The sequence below is a fragment of the Antechinus flavipes genome, chromosome 4, assembly GCF_016432865.1.
Source record: "Antechinus flavipes isolate AdamAnt ecotype Samford, QLD, Australia chromosome 4, AdamAnt_v2, whole genome shotgun sequence".
NCBI classification, from domain to species: Eukaryota; Metazoa; Chordata; class Mammalia; order Dasyuromorphia; family Dasyuridae; genus Antechinus; species Antechinus flavipes.
This window is the reverse complement of record NC_067401.1, coordinates 237934425-237949074: the sequence shown is the minus strand read 5'-3', so window position 1 is coordinate 237949074 and position 14650 is coordinate 237934425. Positions and strand designations below refer to the sequence as shown.

The window sequence follows — 14650 nt, the reverse complement described above, 5'->3', positions numbered from 1 at the left end:
GCTATAAGAAATGATGAGTAGGCAGATTTCAGAAAAACCTGGAAACACTTACGTGAACTGACGCCAAATAGAGTGAGCAGAATCAGGAAAACATTGTACAGTAACACTGTGTAATGATTAACTATGAATAACTTAGCTCTTCTCAGAAATACAATGATCCCAAGGCAATTTCAAAAGATTCACATTGAAAAAAGCTATCCACCTCCAGAGTAAGAACAGATGTAGTAGTCTAAATGTAGATGAACCATACCATTTTTACTTTCCTGTATGAGTGTGTGTATGTGTCTGTTTTCCTTTTGGAATGTTTCTTCTCTCATAATATGATTGATATGGAAATGTTTTATATAATTGTACATACATAAACTATATCAAATAGCTTGCCTTTTTAAGAAAGGGCAAGGGGAAGGATGGAGAAAATTTGGAACTAGAAAAATTTTTTTGAATGAATGTTAAAAATTGTCTTCAAATGTAATTGGAAAAAAAAGTTTTTTTTCAAAAATTACAAACTTCTATTATAAAGAAATATAACCATGGATTAACTTTTAATTAAACAACTTTGATTATAAACATCAAATACAAAATAGGAAGATGTACGCTCAACAACTAATATTTTCATGAAGGATAGCTGTTTAGGCATATCTCCTAAAAATGGTGAAGTTTACCATATTCCAATTAGTGAATAATAATATTGACTGTAACTAACCCTTAAATATCACAGGGACTCCTCACTAATTATAAAAGAGATATGCCTAAACAGCTAAATAATGTCTCATATCCAGACTGTGATATGCATTTAGATACAGTCCATAGATTTTTTTCAACTTCAGAACCCCTGTAACAATTCCTGTACCAAGAACTTACTGTTCTTGTAGGCTGTAGATAACAGTGGGTTGGATCTAGAATTGTGTAGGAGAAATGGAGCATGTTGGAGAGCCTGGCAAAGTGTCACTACACTTTTAATTATGTTAAGCTATTTACTAGAACAAAGACCCATTAAAAAGTATAAAAAGTGTGTGTGTGTGTGTGTGTGTGTGTGTGTGTGTGTGTGAGTGTGTGTGTGTGTAGAACTTACAATATTGTTACTTATGTGAAAATACCATAATCTCTAAGGAATCACTGTGATAGATACCACACAGAAGTACAGTGGCTGTAAGCAGAATGTAATGGATTTCCAATTATTAATTACACAAAAGAAATCATAAGGAAATGAAAATTAGAAAAAGATATTGGTGGATCATGTGATAACAGTTATAGTCTAAGTAAATGGCTTCCAGCAGACTCTGGAGGATAAAGGAAAAACGAGGATAAGAATCACACAAGATGAGTGAGAAAGCATAGATAATCTGAGATTTGATTTGGCTGAGTAAATATATTAATGACTTCACATGTTCATTAAAGTAATTCTTGATAAAAACAAAGAAATGCTTTACAGATAAAATGGTATAACATATATGCAAAAATTTTGGAATTAAAATCCTTTATAAATACACATAGATGTATATATAGGATATACATGTATGTACATATACATATATATAATTATATATTACGCACACACAAAATTCTTCAAACATTTCTCAGTCTTCTTCTCTTAGCTTTTTATTATGTCTTACTCTAGCTATGTAAACTTTGGTTAATCATTTTCCTTTCTCTACTTACTCTACTTGTGTAAAAATGCAAATATATATACACTGATATAAGGGAGAGTGAAATTTAAAAAATAAAAAAAAAGATGATGTAGGTATACATGTGAGTGCTTGAAGAAAATAAAATGGAAGAGAAAAGGAATTGATGAGTTAAGTAGGGACAATTAAAAATTAACAAGCATTTATTATGTGCCAGACACTATACTAGGCACTGGGGATACAAAGGAAATAAATTAAATAGCCCTTTCTCCCAACGAGCTTATATTCTATAGAGAAAAGATATGTACACATTTAAATTCATACAAAACCAACACAGGCAAGATATGGGATACAAAGTAATTTTGTGGGAGGAGGCACTAAAATTGGAAATCAAGCAAGGTTTTATACATAGGAGATGATTAGAGCTCTGAGGGAAACAAGGATTCTAAGAGGCAAAAGTGAGGAAAGAATGCATTCTAGGTATGAGGGATAGCCCACGACAAAGAAACTAGAACACTATGAGAAATAACTAGGCCATTTTTGACTATAATCATATTGAAGATTAAGAAAAGTTATAGATGAAGTTGGAAAGGTAGCCCAAAGAAGGGTGTAAAGGGCTTTAAATACCTAACAGAGGAATTAATATTTTATATTGGGGGTACAAGGAGTCACTAGAGTTTATCATGTAAACAAGAGAGTAAGATGGTCAGATGATGAATTGGGAAGAGAACTGTAAGTAGGTAAATCAATTGAGGATTATTGTAATGGTAATAAGGGATTGGAGTAATATAGTGGCTACATGAATGAAAAAAACTGGATATGTGGAGGCAGAATTAGTAAGATCTGGCAACTAAATGGGTATGTGGGGTAAAGAAGAATCAATCAACAATTATTTATTAAGTACCTATTATGAACCAGACATTGTGGTAAGTGCAAAAACAAAAGTGAAACAGTCCCTGCTCTCAAGAAGTTTACATTCTAAATGGGAGAGACAAAATGTAAGTATATATAAAATAAGAAGTCAAGGATAGTTTTAAGATTGCAAACTCTTGTACTTATTGACAGTAAGAATAGAGAAAACAAGAGAGTACAAATTGTGAAAATACTCACACTCTTAGGAGCATACCCCCAAGGAAGTTAGTGAGAGCAACAAAAAACAATGCATTCATACAAAAATGTTCATAGAAGTATTATTTGTGATAAAAGGCTAGAAATAAAAAATGTACTCAACAATTAAGAAAATGGTTGAAAAATGTTATGAGGATATAATGGAATATATATTACCCCATCATAAGAAATATGATTTGGGAAAAATATGGTACAAATTACATCAAGTGCTATTTAGTGAAGAATGTGAAGCCAAAATATACTCAATCACAAAATTTCAAATAAAGTCAACACAAGCCAAAAATAAAAAAAAGCAAAGGAATAGAAAACGAAAAGCTGATATTCGTTGTTATAATTAGGATTAGATTAGGATTCAGAAACCAACAGCAGCAATGACATATCCAGTTTCTTGGAAAATTAAAATGAGTGAATTAAAATTAAGATGATGTGTGGTCCTTCAATCAAAAATTGACAATGAATATTCCTGCTATGAATGAACTGTTTTTGAAGGGCTTGTCCACACCTGTCTGGGATGAATTTGCTTGGGTGGTTGTGACTACTAAGTTTTGTTTTGTTTTTACCAATGTGTGTACATAACAATCTGGTGCTAGTTACAATCAAAAATGTGAGATGCATCTGGTATATATCGAGGACTACTAATTCTGTATCTCTGCCACCCAAGTACAAACTTCTCCTTAGCCGGAGTCCACCAGAAAACAGGTATATGAGAACCCTATTATTTCCATCCACTCTAAGATTGACCACTTTTCACATCTTGTTTAGTTCTGTACCTATTTCTTTGATCAAATAACCAGACACTTGGGTATCATGTATTCCAGCTGTAATAATGATAGAGTTGAGACCCACATGAACTTTATGGCATTAATTCTGGCCCAGTGAGTATATCTTAGAAATTCTGAATTACTTTAGTGGTAGGGAAACAATCATAAGGTATCAACTTTAGATCACTAATTAAAACATACTACTCCAAGTGGCAAGACATCACACAACATTCATCCTAAATAAATTCTAATTCTACCTTTTCCCTATAGTATCCTGGGAGTTACTGGTTAATGTAACAAAACTCAGTCATTCTATAGATCTTACAAAAGCATATCTTCAGCATTTAGGATTGTGGAAGTTATTGCCTAAAACAGGATATACCACTGTTACTAATTGTATTAAATGTTCTAATCATTGATGTCCCACAGGGTTCCATCCTGAATTCTCTCCTTTTCTACACTACTTCACTTTGTATTATCATCAGCTCCCAATAGATTTAATAATTATTCCTATGCTGATTCTCAAATCTACCTATTCTAACTGCTTTATTGACCTCCAATTTCATATCTCCAACTCCCTAATAGACATCAGAAACTCAAAATATCTAAAATCAAGCATTATTTTCCCCCTAACTTTCCCATTTCACCCCTATATCTTCTCTATTACTGTGGAGAGCAACACCATCTCCTCCCTGTATCTCAGGCTTGCAACCAAGGTGCATCCTTTCCCAGTCTTTCACTCCCCATAGCCAATCTGTTACTAAAGCCCATGAATTCCACCTTTGCAATCTCCTGAATAACCTTCTCTCTTCTAATAGCAATATCATCGTGGTGTACCTCATGCCTAGACTATTTTAGTAGCTTGCTAGTGGATATACCTGCCTCAAGTCTCTACTTATTCTAATTCATCCTTCATTCAGACACCAAAGTAATTTTTCTAAACTGCAGGTTCAAATATGTTACACCTCCCCCCACCCAATTCAATAAACTCTAGTGGTTTCTTATTACTTCTAAAATCAAATGCAAAATCTTTTTGGCATTCAAAGCCTTTCATAAGCTAGCCCCATCCTACCTTTCCCAGTGTTCTTACACTGGTTTCCTGTCATGAACTCTTAAATCTAGGGATGCTATCTTTGAAAATCTAGGAATAAACATCTCTTATCTCAGCTCCAAGCACTTTTTCTGTGCTGCCTCCCATGTCTGGAGTGCTCTCCCATCATTTCTACTTACTGATTTCCCTGGCTTCCTTCCATCTTCTGCAAGAAGCCTTTCCCAACCTCTCTTAATTTTAGTTTTTCCCTTCTGTTAATTATTTCCTATTTATCCTGCATATAAGTTGTTCCTATATATCCTGTTTATAATCTTGCATATACAACAAATATATGTTTGCTTGTTGTCTCTTCAATTAGATTTTTAAGTCTTGTGAGGGTAAAATAGGTTTTTTATTTTTTTGATCCCCAGCATTTATCACAGTGTCAAGCATATTGCAGACACTTAATAAATGTTCATATGCCAAAAGAACAACTATGCATACTCTCTATTCCAACAATATCACTATCGGGTATATATCCCAAAGAGATCATGAGAGGGGAAAGGAACCATCTATGCAAAAATGTTTGTGGCAGCCCTTTTGGTAGTGGCAAGGAACTGGAAACTGAGTGGATGCCCATCAACTGGGGTATAGCTGAATAAGTTATAGTATATATGAATGTTATGGGGTATAATTATTGTATAAGAAGTGACCAGCAGGATGATTTCAGAAAGGCCTGGAGAGACTTACATGGACTGACACTGAGTGAAATGAGTAGAACCAAGAGAACATTGTACATATTAAAAAGATTATGTGATGATCAATTATGGTGAACTTTGTGAATAACAAGTTAGCACCCTGGATATCTTAGAATCAGCTAGAGTCAGGATAAGCAAAAGTCCTTGGTCTTTAGGAGTAGAAGTGAAGGGAATGGACACAGAATCTCTGCGACTTTCCTTTTCCACCTCCACTGCCCAAGTGACTCTGGCTTGTCTTACTCCACCCCCTAATCCTTTCCACAATTTTCTGTATACACCAAAAGATTGAACCAGCACAGAATAGTGGGAAGGGCCATTTTCCAAGCATCTGCTAAGAGAGTATTATCCAATCTGTAGTTTGCCTTATGTGCTTGGTTGTCCGACCTCAGTGCATCAACTCAAGAGTTTCAGCCCTTTACAGAACTTGATTCTTTTCAACAATGTGGTGATTCAAGGCAATTCCAATAGACTTGGGATGGAAAATGCAATCTGTATCCAGAGAGGATTATGAAGACTGAATGTGGATCAGAACATGGTATTTTCATTTGTTGTTGTTTGCTTTTTTTTTTTCTTTCTCATTTTTCTACTTTGATCTGATTTTTCTTGTACAGCATGATAAATGTGGAAAATGTGCATAGAAGAATCGCACAAGTTTAACATATACTGGATAGATAATTTGCTGTCTAGGGGAGAGAGTAGAGGGAAGGAAAGGAGAAAAATCTGGAACACAAGGTTTTGCAAAGTGAATGTTGAAAACGACTGTTGCACGTATTTTGAAAATAAAAAGCTATTATTAAAATTTTTTTTAAATGTTCATTGATTGATTGAACCCACTTCAATACTGGGATTATCAGGATATGTTTAACAGAGTCAAAGCAGAAGCTGCCCCCACATAGGCTATTCAATTATAACTGTTATCAATCTAAGCCCAACAGCTCCAATTTAGTCAATCACATTTATTCACATTGACTCATATCAGTTATGGTAATTCTTAGAAAACAAAATGGAAAAAAAAAAGAAAAGATGGGAAAATTCATCACATTCCTTTTCCTTGAGGAGTCCTAGTGCTATATGTTTAAACAAAACGGGATGGGAGCAGAATTATAATCTACTACAATTATAACTTATCATATTTCTCACCTTATTACATTATTTTGGGACTTCTCTGACTGAGATGTCCATCATGTCATTGTATTAGGTATTGTTTCTTCCTCTCCCTACCTTGAATTGTGAACTTTCTTTTACATTCTTAATTCCCCTTGGGACTATAAGTTTCTTGAGGCACTGCCCTTTTTCTCTTCTTAATATTTCCATTATTTGTAGTGCCTGGTACATAATAGGTACTCAATAAAATTATGTAGTTATTGCTCTACTGTAAACTTATACATATTTTGGTGGGGTGGGGAAGAGATCTAATAAATGCTTTTGAAAATCAAAGATGAATCTATTTGTTACTTTCAACACCAGGAACCTAAATAATAGTTAACAAATTGGCTGGCGTTACCATCCTATTTTGCTTCTATGCTGAACAGTAGCCTGATAAAGTAAACAGAATTTTGGAAATGAAATCAGAAACATCTGGATTCAAGTTTCATCTGACTGGAAAATACTTTCCACCTATATAATGATAGGCAAGTCACAACCTCTCTTAAATCATGGGGACAAATCATACCCATAGTGTCTATCTTAAAGGGTTTTTATGAGGCTTGAATGAGATACATGAAAAGGACTTTGCAAACCTTAAAACTCTATGTGAATGTTAAGTATATAAACACTATGTTCCCAATTTTTGCTGTAACTGACTTATAGTAATACCAAGCGATATCTTCTATAACTAATAGTAGTCAAAAATAGAAATCATAGAAAGAATACATCATTTCTAAGAAGGTGAAATGGGAACCAGTATATAATGGGCTTGTTACAAAATGAGCAAAGGAGTTCCATCAATATATACCACTAAATCACAACCCAGAGAAAGAACATGAGGAGAAAGGATGCTCAGGCCCTGTCACTACTAACTCAGGAGGAGGCAAGAAAGACATGGTCAGAATCACAACAGCCTATCAGTTATGTAAGCAGGGATGGTAGGAGAGGGGTGAATAAAAATACAGACCATAAGAAACTCAAATTTTAGAGAGAGGAGGTGAGGAGAAAACTGCAGAAATGTCAATTCTCTTGGTTTGAGATCTACTTCCTAGCCTGAATCTCTATCCTAGAAACTCATTTTTATTATCTTCTTAGTCCTTTGGAATTCCATATATTAAAGAAACACTTTAGAAAGTGTTAAAGAGAGCCCTGCTCTCCAGGGATTTTATAACTGTAGAAATACCTCTGAAGAAAATAAAGTCAATTATAAAAATAATTCTCTTTTAAAGAAGAAAAATAGGTATGCAGACTGTTAAGAGCAATAACGATTGACAAATTATATTTTAGAGAGTTGCAATAATAATTCTTTTAATACAAAGATTTCCTTGTGACTAATGGAGATCTACTGAAGAATAAGATGATAAAATATATTCAAAGATATATAAGAGGCGAGATTTTCTAAGAGGTGTGCGAGGAGAAGAAGGAACACAATCCAAACCCCTAGCTTCCAGTAAGAATAGAAGCAAAAATTACCCCAATTACCATTTAATCAAACATTTAAATGGTCACTGCACTTCTTAAATCATTGATATTCTTAACGTAATTAACTTTATTCCTTATTAAAATCTCCTAGTAAATCCTAGCAAAAGGGACAACAAGTTTTTAAAATCAATGTCTAATTAAGCTCATTTTTCTTAAGTTTGGATTTAAATGGTTATATTGTACTTCAAAAGGCAACTGCTATTAGTGTTCCTAAAATCAGAAATAACATTTGAATATTAATGTATCATTTCTCTCAAAATAATTGTTGCCTATAATTTTATTTTACTTAATAGCATGTTTTGCTGAAATCAGCTAAGGACATTTTAGGTGGGGTATGTCAGTTTGTTCTGCTAAGATGAAAATGATGTAACTTTTGGTTATCTACTTGTAACATGGATAAAGGAAATCCACAAATCAAAACAAAATTGTACTTCCCAGATAAGTATTACATCTTACTGCTTTCTAAAGTATTGCTCTAATGGCTCATTTTGACATGGAAATAATTCTGATTTCTTAAAAGATTATGCCAGCACAATACAAGAAGTGAGAAGTTCTGCAAGTTCAGAATGACTTAAGTTTTAAGTTTCATAAGACAATGGGTATCTGTATCTGAGGACAATCTAAACAGGATTCAGACAAGATCATCCTCCTTCTAAAGGTAAGCTATCAGGTGATAAATGTTTTTGTTCATGATAAATGATGAAGACTGTCTACTAAAGCAAGGACTAGTTGTGATTTTTATGGTGGAGGGAGTAGCCATACCAATAAAATTACAGATAATCTGTTGTACTTAAGTAAATCTTAGGAATCATTTCAGATAGCAGTTCCTGGGTACATTTATAGATTATTAACTTCCTGAATGTGACCTCTTAGGTAACAGCTAGAGAAACTCAATTTCTTATTTTTTTTTTAACTTGACAATTAAGAAAAACCAGTCCTGAAATAAAAAGTTAAGTTGGTGGGGGAAATAAAGGATCCAGTTTACAAAAATTAATTTAAATAAAAAATTTCAAAAATATGTGATGCATAAGATGAGGTATCTTATTTTGGAATCCAATATGTTTTTGTATCTAAGTAGTATTAATTTGTAAGTATTGAGGAACTAACTGTCTGCCCTTTTGTACTGATCAAGTCAAGATTATCTACTTCAAACATCTTAAAGAAAGTAGGTTTTAAAGAAACACTAAATTCTAAAATACTGCACTGAGATCTTACAGCACGAGTAAAAAATGTTTCTTCCAAGTAGTTACAATTACATCAAGCCAGTCCAGAAACAATGACCTAACAATATTTTAAACTGTGATTTCATGAGGGTAGGGAACTATGGATGTGGAAATTCCCTCTATCGAGGCATATGAGAAAACATTCTACTATGCATGATCTTAAAGGGATTGATGAGGACACTGAGAAGTTAAGTGCCTTGCCCAGAGTCACCCAGCTAGAATTGAGGGAAGGAGGGAGAAAGAGCAGGTTATAATGCCTCACATCTGGAGCAGCACAATCCATATTTTGAAAATTTCAATTGCAGAAAAATATTTTCCTATTTGAGTGATTATGATTTTTCTAGTTTCTTTCACTTTAATTCCTAAAGAATTACATTTAATATACTGTAATATCCCAATAGTCTCAGTTAAAAGAGCATCCTAAATGCAGAAAGAAAAAAGCACAAATATAATGGAGATATCAACTTCTCAGTACATAGAAATACCACATTTTTAAAAGCTGGTGAGAAAAAAAAAAAGTTCACATCCCAATTAAAGACATCAAATCTCTACTAGCTTCACAACCTGGCCTGGTCCGATAATTAAATGTTTTCACTATCTCTATCCTTCCCTCTTTCCTCAGTAGATAACTAAGGCTTCCCTGCCAACTTTATCATGCTTTTGTATCAAATGTATTACTGGTCCAAGAGACTGAAAATTCTACTATTAACTTATGGCAAAGGTACCACTGACAAAAAGAAAAAGAGAAGAGGTATGTCGTTTCTTTTTCCCCTGAGTACATCAAATACTCATTCTTGACTCTTTTGGAGTCAACAGTGGTTAAAGATCAGGGTGGTTTTGAAACCTCTCATTCTCTGCTCTTGAGACAACATTGATGGCAGAGCAAAGTTTAGTCTTGCCAGATTTAAAGTTGCCTTTGCCAATATGGAACTGGCAAGCTTATATTTAAAGTTTTGACTTCAGGCCATAGATTACTCCGAGGATGTTTACAGTCAGCAGTACTTCTAATTGAAGTCTATGACTTACTGGCAACTTGTGAAGGGCAAGTGTCTCAGATACCATCACATAAAAAAATCACAAAAAGGACATACAAAAAAACCCACTTAAAAACTTAAAGGAAATTTCAATGAAAGAAATAAATTAGCTATACAACTGACTAAGTAAGCTATATCTTGGAATGCAGATAGAGGAATATCAGGATTAAACATCCATATTGACATGTAATTCATAAGAGAATCCAGAATATAGGAAGTATCTCATTAATGGGTGATCTGAGTCTTTGAAAGAGGACTTCTTACAAGTTATTCAAAATGTATCCCTTCTTAATTATGACATCAACTAATAAATGAAAAACAATAACAGGAAAACAACATCTAAAGTAGAAATCCAATTTCAGAATGTTAATATTTCTAGGAAAACATATCTATGATGAAGGGCAAAAAAATGGGCTTTAATATAGGTTGTTATCAGTAAGCATAGTATATGCTCAAAGTTTAGAACCTGCATTTCCAGTGCTATTTTTTTATAAATGACAAATTCAGTGGAACAGCCCCACCTTCTCGAAATCCAAAAGAATCCCCAGTATGTCGAACAATTTATATTTTATAATGTATCAAATCAATGGAATTGTAAAAATTCTTCTCATTTACTCTTGCTTTTTTCCCTTTTTTTTTTCCCACACTTGTTCTGAATTGTCACAATCAAAACAAAATAAAACATCTGTTATTTCAATTCTATCTATGTTTCTAACCCCTTAAAAAAAAAAAAACAAACTAAAAAACTCATTTCAAAACTTAATTTTCACATAGACTGCCCTAATTAGTAGAACCAGGGCAAGGATTTACTTTCCATTTTCACTTAACCTCACATTTCTCATATCTTATTTCCTTGCCCCTCAAACAATCTAAATTCAGCAAAAAGACAAAAATTAAAATGTATAAAGTATAAGAATATGTCTACTATATGTAAATTCCTGGAGGATAAAGTATCTATCTAAATTCAGAATGCCATAATGCTTGCTATATAATGCCACATACCGTATTAATATAATCTCCTCATTAGAAAGGACACTCTGAAAATATACAAGTGCCATAAAATCTGTCAAACGTTTCTAATGTCTGAACCAAAAATGATTATCTAAAGGAAATCTTGACCTACATACCACTTGGGTAAACTAACTGCCAGCCTAAGAATTCTAAACTATTATTATTAAGTTCTCATAAACTTTTGGGCTATAAATACATTAAATACATTTAACTAGTTATCCTTCACAAAATATGAGATTATTGAATGGCAACCACTATTGTTTGCATTTTCAGGTAGTCAGAGAGGCAGAGAAGTTAAGTGGCTTCTACAAAGTTATGTACTATGTCATAATTATAATTCAAATCCTTTGACTAGTTTTGTGCCAGTTCTACCATGTCATTTCACTGTAATCTTCTACACAGATTAGTCAGGTTGCTAACTAAAATGTCAACAAAAGAAATAAAAGCATATTACTTTATGTATAATTAAAAGTAAAGATGGCTATGCCTTTTAAAGAGAGAAACTGGCTTCCTTTAGAAGCAGCAGTTTAAGCATATGTACTCAAAAACCCCAATATCAAGTAAAACATAAAAAATCTGTGATTTTCTACTACACATAATAGCAGCTGGTTCTTCTATTTGGTTTAATTTAATGGCATTGGGTTGGAAGTCATGTGTTCTCAACTTATTTCCAGCTATGCTTCTGATTCATTGTGTCTCTGTCTATAAGAAGCCAATCTTTGTGTCTGTTTTTCTCTCTATAAAATAGGAACAAAATAATTTATTTTCTACGGTAGACAGGCAAATGCCTGTGAGTTAGAAAATTTTGAAAATACTACATAAAATGTGTAGCGATCCCTAATAACAAATACTTGACTAAAAGCAGCAACTGGCTCTAGATAATTTAAAGACAAACTTGAATTTAATTTTAGACAAGCTATATAAACTCTACTTTTTGTTTTTAATGAATGATGTCTTTTTATAAAAGTTTGACATCTAATCCATACAACAAAATTCTACATGTATAAAACAACAAAAGCTCAAAGGTTGTACTACTTCTAATTTAATGAAATCAGAAATATTTACATGTATTTTCTGGCTATCCAAACTTCAGTGTTCTTCAACAAGCAAAAGCATTTACATTTAATAGGAACTACATAGATTTTTCTGATCCCCAGGAAAACGAGAGTAGTTTTAAGATTAATTGAAAAAACAAATATTCAAAATGTACAATATGTCAAATTAAAGTCAACAGCGGATTTTACAAACTGAATTATGGATCATTGAACAGCAGCTAAAAATACTGAACACTTCTCCTTCATCAAGAACAATAAATTACTTCATAATAGTTTTAGAATGTATTTTTTGGAGGTGGGGAATGAGCAACTTTACCCAACTATAATTTGTTGGTTTACAATTTCAGGAACCCACGTAATAAGCCTCTATTATTGGCATGCCAAATAAGTATGCTCCTTAAATATTAGTCATATATTCAAAATAGTAGATTCATTACTTCTCCTGCCATTGTTAAAAGACCCTTCCAACAAGGAGTGAAAAATAATTGGAGATATCAAGAATCTGCAACAGAACGAGGAAAAGGGAGTAAAGCAGAAAAGCAATGGGGAATAATAAAAAAAGTCAAACCAAGAAGCATTAAGTAAGCGCTTTTTCAGCCACTGTATTTAGAGCTGGGGATGCAGAGAGGAAGGAAAAAAATACCTGTGAAGGGCATGATGGAGTGACAGAAAACAAAGAGAAGGAAAAAAATAACTCCATTTTAAAAGAACTGGCAAACAAAAGTAAGAAAAAGAAGGTAAGGAAGAATCTAGAGAAAAAGGCTAAGAGACAGTATGAGTTTGGAATTGGGAAGGGATGGGAAAAGGACCAGGAAAGATAGTTAGCTCCAACACAGGCAAGTCAGGTACTACCAAGGCGTACGTGAAGGACTGTCACAAGGAATACAGATTCTTGGAGATTAGAAGGCAAAAAAAAAAAAAAAATCTTGCAGTATAAAGTGATGCTCAAGTAAAAAAAGTGACAAAAAAAACTGACTAAAGACAGAGAATATCAGCCAAATGCCTAGAGTTTGAGGGCGGGGGGGGGGGGTAGGGGGAGGGAGAAGAAAGGAGTAAAGAATCTTTTTGGATAGAGAAGTGAGTGAAAATGAGAGAACTGCGTTAAAAAGTAGAGGAAACCCAAAGGGAAGGGGGTATATACTGACCGAATTGAAGACACCCCTTCCGTTCCCGTCCCCCCCCCCAAAAAAAAAAAAAAGAACTAGACATTAAGACATGGGACAGAAAGGCTGACTGGACGGAGGAGAAACGAAGAGGAAGGAAAGGAGGAAAAGGGAGAAACAGGACCGAGAACCGGGGATGGAGCCGGGGGAGGAAGGGTGCGGAGCAAGGGTACAGCGGCCCCGGGAGGACTAGGTGAGTAGCGCCCGGGATCAGTGGGCAGTGGGCGCCCATGCCGGACTCGGCCCCCCAGAGCTCGGATGCCCGGACTGTCCGCACCGACCTTCACCCAGGTCTCTCGGGCACCAGGCTCGGCCCGCGGGGCGGCGGCTCCAGCCCAGTCCCAGGAAGAAGGGAGAAAAGAAAGGCGGGGAGGATGGTGTTAATGGAGGGGGCGGAGGGGCTTCCTTCCAGACCTGGAGGGAGGTGAGGAGAAAGGGAACAGACGCGGGAAGCTAGCTGCGACAGTTACGGAGCAATTACCTCTCGCCTGGGTCGGCGGTTCCCACCCCAAGTCCTGTGGAGGAGCTCGTCGTCCTGTCGAAGAATACAGCCCTCCCCCGAGTCAACACCATCCCGCCCCCGGGGTCCCTCACATCGCCTCCGCCGCCGCTCGCTCAGCCGCAGCGGATCCCCAGTAGGAGCCGGTAGGTCACCGCCGCCCCGCGTCTAGCCAGTAGTACGACTAGCGAGCATGCGCGGCTACCTCAGCGCCCAAGGGAGCCCACGGGCCAGCTTGGCGCTACCTGCGATCAACAGGTCCCGCTGCCACCGTACCCCCCTCCCCACACGGAGCTTCGGCCCCACCCCACTCCGGCCCAGCGCCCGCCCCCTTCTCCAGCCTCCTGCTTCAGCTGAGATTGCGTGAGATTTCGCCCGGGACAGCCCCCGCGGCAAGCGAACTGAGTTCTCGCGAGATATGGGAGTTGGCGTCAATAAAGAGCGCGAACGGAAGCCTCTTGACGTGGGTTGAATGGTAGCATTTGGTTGTTGGTTTTGGAAATGGGAGAGGGGGGAAAATTGGGAAAAGGTGATTTTAAAGATAGTGAATTTATGCTGCTCCCTTTTTCTACTCTGGGGAAGGGGCTCCTTGGGGGTTTGCCGTTGTGCCTGGTATAGTTGTAAATGTAGGAGATGGCGCGATGTAGTTTATTTGATTTGGGGTTGCGACCCCCTCAGGGTCGAAGCATCAGTTAAAGCTTTCCTCCCCCAGCCAGCCTCCAAGTAAAGGCCCCT

General features: G+C 35.8%; 1 protein-coding gene across 1 annotated transcript in view; it reads right to left on the bottom strand.

Moving 5' to 3' along the window:
* FAM135A (family with sequence similarity 135 member A) overlaps positions 1 to 14304 on the bottom strand; it is a 120090-nt gene extending 105786 nt beyond the window's left edge. The window contains exon 1 of the mRNA XM_051997218.1: positions 13898 to 14304. The gene's annotated coding sequence lies outside the window, so the exon portion shown is untranslated. The remainder of the gene's footprint in view (positions 1 to 13897) is intronic.
* Between the last annotated feature and the right edge of the window lie 346 nt (positions 14305 to 14650).